Source organism: Mustela nivalis (genome assembly GCF_964662115.1).
Source record: "Mustela nivalis genome assembly, chromosome: X".
NCBI lineage: Eukaryota > Metazoa > Chordata > Mammalia > Carnivora > Mustelidae > Mustela > Mustela nivalis.
The window spans coordinates 44,927,220-44,934,437 of NC_139040.1; the positions used below are offsets into that span (position 1 = coordinate 44,927,220).

The 7,218-nt window shown below is 41.2% G+C and overlaps 1 pseudogene across 1 annotated transcript; it reads right to left on the reverse strand.

Moving 5' to 3' along the window:
• Positions 1 to 2,265: 2,265 nt before the first annotated feature.
• On the reverse strand, positions 2,266 to 4,613 carry LOC309855990 (transcription elongation factor A protein-like 2 pseudogene; annotated as a pseudogene). The gene is made up of 2 exons (XR_014316629.1): positions 4,170 to 4,613; positions 2,266 to 3,348 (listed from the first exon to the last, which is right to left on the reverse strand). The product of XR_014316629.1 is annotated as a transcription elongation factor A protein-like 2 pseudogene (transcript).
• Between the last annotated feature and the right edge of the window lie 2,605 nt (positions 4,614 to 7,218).

Consider the following 7,218-nt stretch of genomic DNA (forward strand, 5'->3'; position numbering starts at 1 on the left):
CATCTAAAGAAGGAACTACACAATACTATGCAATGCCTTCCATTTGCCTTTTGTTGATAAATATGATTTGCTCTGAAGACTTTTTCAGGTTCTCTTCAGTAGATATATTAATCCTTGCCTTTATGTATTCTTATTCCCTTTGTTTTTTTTTTTTATACTTTAGAAAGACCTTCATCTCCCATCCCTCTCCAGAAATAGATGTTGCAATTATTTTCTTCTGCTTACCTATTGATGGTTCACACTTAATATGACTGAGTTCATAATGAATATATAAGTCAGTGGACATTGGCCTTCAGGATGAATCACCATCACATGGGAAGCAGTAGATCTGAAGTAGGGGTCAGGAATTCACATTTTCAACAGAATCCCCCAGTGATTCTGACATGTGGCAGACTAGCACACTTTAAAAACATGCAAGCATTAATAAAATGAGATAGGGTTAAATTTGTAGTAATATACTTCTACATGGTGTTCCATTTGGAATTGCAAGTAAACCCTGCTAGAGAAGTATACATTTATTTATCGAGACAAGAAATTACCTGGGATGGGAACAACTATTTTTATTTATAAATTTATCAAAACCTGTGACTTGTCAGACACTGTGCTAGGCATTAGAGGTATTAGGATAGAAAGGAAACATTGTGCTCTGAGAAGCAGAGTCCACTGCAGTGTTTCTCAGTTTTTTAAATAAGTGTCAGTCCACAATAATAAATACATTTTTCATCACAAATCAGGATGTACGAACATACATATGCATAACTGAAACACAAATTCCACATAACAATTCTCACCTTACCTTTCTGTGATGTGATATAACCTGATTATTTACTGTTTGGCTCTAATCAGTTTTGTTCTACCCTACTGCCTTAATAAATTGCAGGTCTTTACTCACTAAAATTGTTTTAGGGTCTATTAATGCATGGAATGTGGAACCAAAGTTTAATACTATGTGTAAACTGTGTAAACTGTTTACACAGTTAACACAGTTTAATAGAGATAATATGATGTATATCTTATGTAGTACATGTATCTATTATTCTGGGTACATATTTCATGTGAAGGTAGAAGTGAGGAGGTTAGGAAAGGTCTCCTTTAAAAAAGTGCTTTTCAAACTTTAATACATACAGAAATCAGCTACAGATCTTGTTAAATGAAGATTCTGATTCAGTAAGTCTTGGATGAGGACTTGAGATTCTGCATGTCTATCTCTCCCTCAGGTGATGTCGATACATCCATTGGCCACTATTTGAGTAGTCATGCTCTAAAAACCTTAAGTGTGGGAAGGTGTGTTCATCTTATAAGGCTGCACCTGGCAAGAGTTTCCAAAGAGACAATTTCCTCTAAGGAAAGAGGAATCAAGTAGACAAGTCACTGACAGATGGGAAAACCAGTGTGTGCCACTAAGATTTTATTCCAGCCTCCCACATCTGAATTCTGTAGAGAGATAGTTATATGCAAAAACATACTTACAAAGCAACAAACACAGAAAAGATTGTTTCGCTTAAAAAGTCTGAAATCCATTAAGGGCCAAAGTATCACTGAGTTGTTAACCCACTTGGGTAAATATAACTCTAGAGAGGAAAAGGGCTTTATCCTCACCTCTATAGGTGAAATGGTGTGAGACAGGTTTGGGGCTTGCTGGGGACTCCAGGGAAATTGACTGGGCTTTGTCACCTTGCAGACACCAGCCCATCAGCAGCAGTGGGAGCCTTAAGAGTGTGCAGAACTCATGGGAAGAGGCACAGTATCCAGCAGACATGGCAGTACCCAGGGGAGGCTGGCACCCACCTTTTGGCCTTATTTCTGAGCATAGGTAAGCTGTACCTTATCCCTCTTCCAAGTGTCTGATGGGGGGATCTTGGTCCCTGCCAGTGTAGGAGAAAAGCTAGAAACTAGACAAGCACAGTTCACATACTCTGCACCTCATCTATTCTACTCGGCAATCCTATGAGGCAAGTATTATTCCCATTTCACAAATGACAAAACTGTTTTTTACAGCAATGGGTCTGTAGTAACTGCCAGGTTGATCCCCCTAAATATGAGTCCTAGAGATAATGTGAGCTTTACACATCGTTTTAAGTTCTGATAAGAAATTTAAGTGTCTCCATTGCCTTCATAAACTCACTGAACAGATCTTTGTATTTCTTTCGTGTATTATTTTTCTTTTTATATTTTAGTATTTCTTTATGAGAAAAGTAGTCTGTGTTCTTTAGGGAAAAAAATATGAGTAGAAACAAAACAAAGAAAATAAGTCACCAACAGTCTTATAATTCAGAGAACCACTGTTAACCTTTTGGTGAACGAAAGTTTCTGTTTTTCCTGTGCATAGATGTACTATATAAACTTATGTTTTCTATAAAGGTGGACTGATTCTGTAGATGATATTATAAGCTATTTTATTTTTCAAGAATTAAAACGACTTTGCAAAGCACATGGGTGGAAACCCCTACTGACAGAGTGTTCTAGTTGGCTCAAAAGGCTGCTGATAATGAGAGTGACAGCTAAAGCAAATTATTAGCATAAGGTTAAGGCACAGGACCTGGCAAATGCTTGCCAGGGGCACTACACAAAAGGAATGTCTTCATAGCCCTTCTGTGGGGCTCTGCATTCACCCCTGAGTTCCCTTGGCCCCCAGGGTGGAAAGGGTCCTGTAAACCTTTTTTTGACCTCATAACCACCCCCCCCCCTGCAATTTCTGTCTGGTTTCCTTCACCTAATCCTCCACCCTGCCAATCTCATCAAATTCTCTTACCATCTCCTCATTGTTCAAATGCATATTGTGTATGGTCTCCTCATATTCCCTGAGACACTGAGCCAACCCCTTGCTGGTTTTTCTTTTGGCCTGCCTGGGTACATCATTCCCAGCTGGTGTTTTCCCACAGCCTTTGGTTCCCTGGATGACTTTACGTCTTCTTTTGGCTTTCCCTGGCTCTCTGACTTTCCCTCTTTTCATTGGCTCTGATTTTTTTCCCTCACTCTCTGATTTTATTTCTTTTGGTTCTCCCTTGATCCCTGCTTCTCCTTCTTTTGGCTGTCCCTTGCTCTCTGGCTTCCCCTCACTCATGGGTTTTCCTTCTTCTTTTGGTTTTTCCAGGTTCTCTGGCTTTCCCTCTTTTGGCTTTTCCACACTCCCTGGCCTTTCCTTGTCCTTCAGTATTTCCTCATTTTCTGTCTTTCCCTTGTTTTCTAACTTTTCCTTGTCTTCCAGAGTACAAGCTAATTCTGGCCTTCCCACATCCTCTGGCTGTTCTTTGTATTCCATCTTCCCTTGTTTCTCAGGCATTCCTTCATCTCCATTGCAGAGTTTTTCCATGTTGAGATTCCCCTCCTTTTCCTGTCCTGGGAGACCTAGGAAGAGCAGACAAGGGAAACTGAGGGCTTGGGGATGGAATGCATGTGTGGGAAGTATTTACATACCTCCCCTTTTCTGAGTTCCCTTAAGTTGGCCTGGTCCTCCAAGTGTGTCTTCAGCCACATTCCTCTCACAGAGGTGAGCCAACCATTCCTCTGTCAGGCCCTGCCATTTTCTCTTTGTTTGCTCAGCGTGGTAAAGTGTAAAGCTGCTGGGAGATGGATAGTGGGGCTCCAGATTCTGCCCATGCTGTACAGTCCATACTCCCCACCACTCTAAGTCCCTGTCCAGACACCCCTTCCTTCACTGACCTGCAGAAATTCAGAACAGGTATCTCTTCCTTTTCTAGCCTTATAGAGGGCTGACAAACAAACACACAGAACTGCAGATAGGAGAGGTAGGCTGGGCTTTCAGTGGATATATAAAGACTCTGGTCCCTTTTCTGAATCCCAGCCCTCCAAAGTGTTGTCTGTATACTATTTACCCCACTATTCCTCCCAACCATTTCCTCAGCAGGCCCTACCACCTTCTATACCATCCTTCAGCGTGGCTGGGTGTGTGCAATATATGTGGTGGCGGGATGGGCAATGGGGGCCTCAAATTCTGGCCAAGCTATGCCCTCTAACACCCCCCACCACTCTCCAGTTCCCCTCTCCACCTTCACTGTCCTGTGGGGATTCTGGACAGGTTCTTCCTTCTAGACTGGGGACAGACACCAGACGTGCAGACAGTGACAAGGACAGGGCCTGTGCACTCAGCCTACTAAGGTTTCTTTCCTGAATCTGGGCCCTCCTCATACAACATTTCCCTTCCCTACCTCCCCGGAATCCTAGCCGCCATTAATTTTCAGGCCTCAGACTCCAGACCAGGATGCTTTCCAAACGGTTTTGGTCTCTGTGTCCTCCTCCGCTGCAGGCATGCCGCCCACCCTCTCCCCTTTTCCGCAGAGGTCGGTATTTCCTGTTAGGTACAGAGTGTGAGAGCGGGTTATTTCTAGAATATGTCTACATTTCACTGTCGCACTGCGGGGGCACCTCCCCGCATTTCAGGTCCAAAAATGGATGGAGGGCGCGGAGGAGGGGCGTCGAGGAGGCGGCGGTGGGGTGCTCCCTCCCCACCCGCCCACGTCCACGCTGCATCCCCCTCCTAATCGACCTCCCGGAACCCCATCCCACTCCGCGCTGCTCCCGGATCCTACTCCCATCCACCTCCACCTCTGACCGGGGCTGCCGGCAGCGCCCACCTTCACACTGACCTGCGGGGCCCGGGGCAGGCCTGCGCCTCGTCGGGCTCGCCGAAGCCCGCTCACCCCTCGCCCGCCGCCCGGGCAGCTCAGGGAGCTGGTTCTCACTACAACTTTAAACAAAAAGGGGCTAGCTCTGCAGCTGTTCCTGCATGAGTTTACTTCATTTTAACAGTGACAACTCTGCAGGTTTTCCTTGAAAGTGTTATGTTAATTATGTTGAATTGGGAAAAAAAAAAACATTTCAAGTGTGATTAAATTAAGAATTTTGAGATGGGAGAGTATCCTGGATTATCCAGTTGGGCTATAGATACAATTACAAGTGACCTTTCTATGAGAGAAGGAGACAATGTGACAACTGAAGTAAGATGCTAAGTTGCTGGCCTTGAAGATGGAGGAAGGAGAAAAGATCCAAGGACTGTAGTTATAGAAACTGGAAAAGCCAAGAAAAAATGGATTTTACCTAGAGCCTCTGGAAGGGAAGACTCTCCTAGAAACCTCCAACAGCTTTGATTGCACTTTGATTGGACTTAATGGAACACTCTTTGAAAAGAATAAATAAGTATTGTCTTAAGTTTTCAAGTTTATGTTTATTTGTAACAGTGGACCTAGAAAACTAATTCAAGTAAACAACGTCTTCTAAACCCATTCTGGCTTACTTTAATGTAGATAATGTAGATATTAGTAATAATAATACATTGTTTAAATGAAGATATTGGACAATTGTTAAACTGCTAAGGATACCAGGTCAACATGTAACCCTTCTATCAAGGGAAAATCAAATATTTTTATCCTAGAGCCACCTGCCTAGAGCCTGGCACATAGCAAGGTTTCAAGTGAGTGAGCTTTCTTAGTTCCCTAGACAAGAAAAACCATGTCTGTGTGTGTGTGTATGTACACACATTTCTGTGTGTACACACACACATACACACATATATGTATACAATTTTAGATTTACATTTTGTTGTAAGAAACAAGAAGAGTGAGTTATCTTATGCCCTTTACCCATTTTCCCTCAATGGTAACTTGTGTAACTACAGTACAATATCACAAACAGAAAAATAACATTGATATTATCCATGGAACTTATTCACATTTCACCATTTTACATGTACTTAATTGTATGTGAACATTTCGTTATATGACATTTTATCATTATGCCTTCCCAGACGGGATCTCAATAAACCCTACATCTATCTGAGAGTTGTTATCAAAATAAAAAAGAAAAAGAAAAGGCCAGCACCAGGGTAACGATGTACCCAAGCCAAGCCCTTATGTTATGCCTGGCCCCCCATATTCTACTGCAAAGTTCTTTTGCAAAGCTTCTTCTTTCTTGGTCACATTACACATATTATTCTTGAGAAAATAATACATTATTAAAAAGTGGTATGGAGAATATATGAAATAAAATGAAAGGGGTGATGGTTTCCTTTTTCAAACCCTCAGAACTGATTCAATGACTATTATCCTTTTCTCTAAATTAGCAGAGAAATCACACTAATACTTAGAAATGATTATGTACACAGAATACATAGAAGTTATACATAGTAGAAACTTGTACATTTCCCTTCCATTTAACATTTTCACATAATAATTATGTAATCATGCTATTTGGGTTATGGGAAAGGAGATTTAAATGAGATTTTTAAAGGAAGGATGGATGTGAGAAAGGAGGGAAATTAACATCAGTGAAGTATCAAATGTATCATTTGTTGTGCATGACACTTGAAATCTTTTGCTTTTTTAAAATATTTTAATTTATTTGAGAGAGAGAGAGAGAGAGAGAGAGAGTGCAAATGAGAAAGAGCATGAGTGGGGAGAGGGACAGAGGGAGAGAGTTAAGCAGACTCCCTGTTAAGCAGCTGAACAGGGAGCCTGACAAGGGGCTCCACACAGGGCTCCACAGGGGGCTCCATCCCAGGACCCTGGCTTCATGACCCAAGCCAAAGGCAGAAGCTCAGCCAGCTAAGCTACTCAGTGCCCCTAAAATATTTTGCTTCTTTGTTTTTCACAGTAATTGTCTGATATAGATATAATTATTCCCATAATACAAATGAGAAAATGAAAACTCAAAAACGTGTAATTTTTTAAAAATCTTGCCATTAGTACAGAGATGACAAAACAAAGAACCCTGATCCTGAGCTACTAGTCTCCTCAAATAACACACTACATCCTTTTTACTCTATGATCATGCAGCCCTTAGGGATAAGTGTTTTTGAACTGTGTATGTTCTCCTTGGCAATTCATGCATGTATGTATGGATACTAATACCTTTCTTTCTCTAAGTGGACATTTCTAGTACGTATATGCATCTACATCTCAGAAGAAAGATCTGGAATGTGGTGTTTTGCTGGAGGGTCTGGCAAATAATAAATACCCAATAAATATATGTTGAAATAATGAATCTATGTATCAGTGAAGGGTATTAACCTCAATGCTTTAAGAGCCCCTACAACAAAATATAAAAATGAACAAACTTTGTAAATAGTGCACAAATAAAGTTCAGATGGTCAATAATTAAAAGAAAAGTTCTCACTAGTAATTTAAGAAATTCAAATAAAAACATCGAAATTACCTTTTATCACCTATCACCTGACAAAAATTAAGTATAGAAAGAACCCAA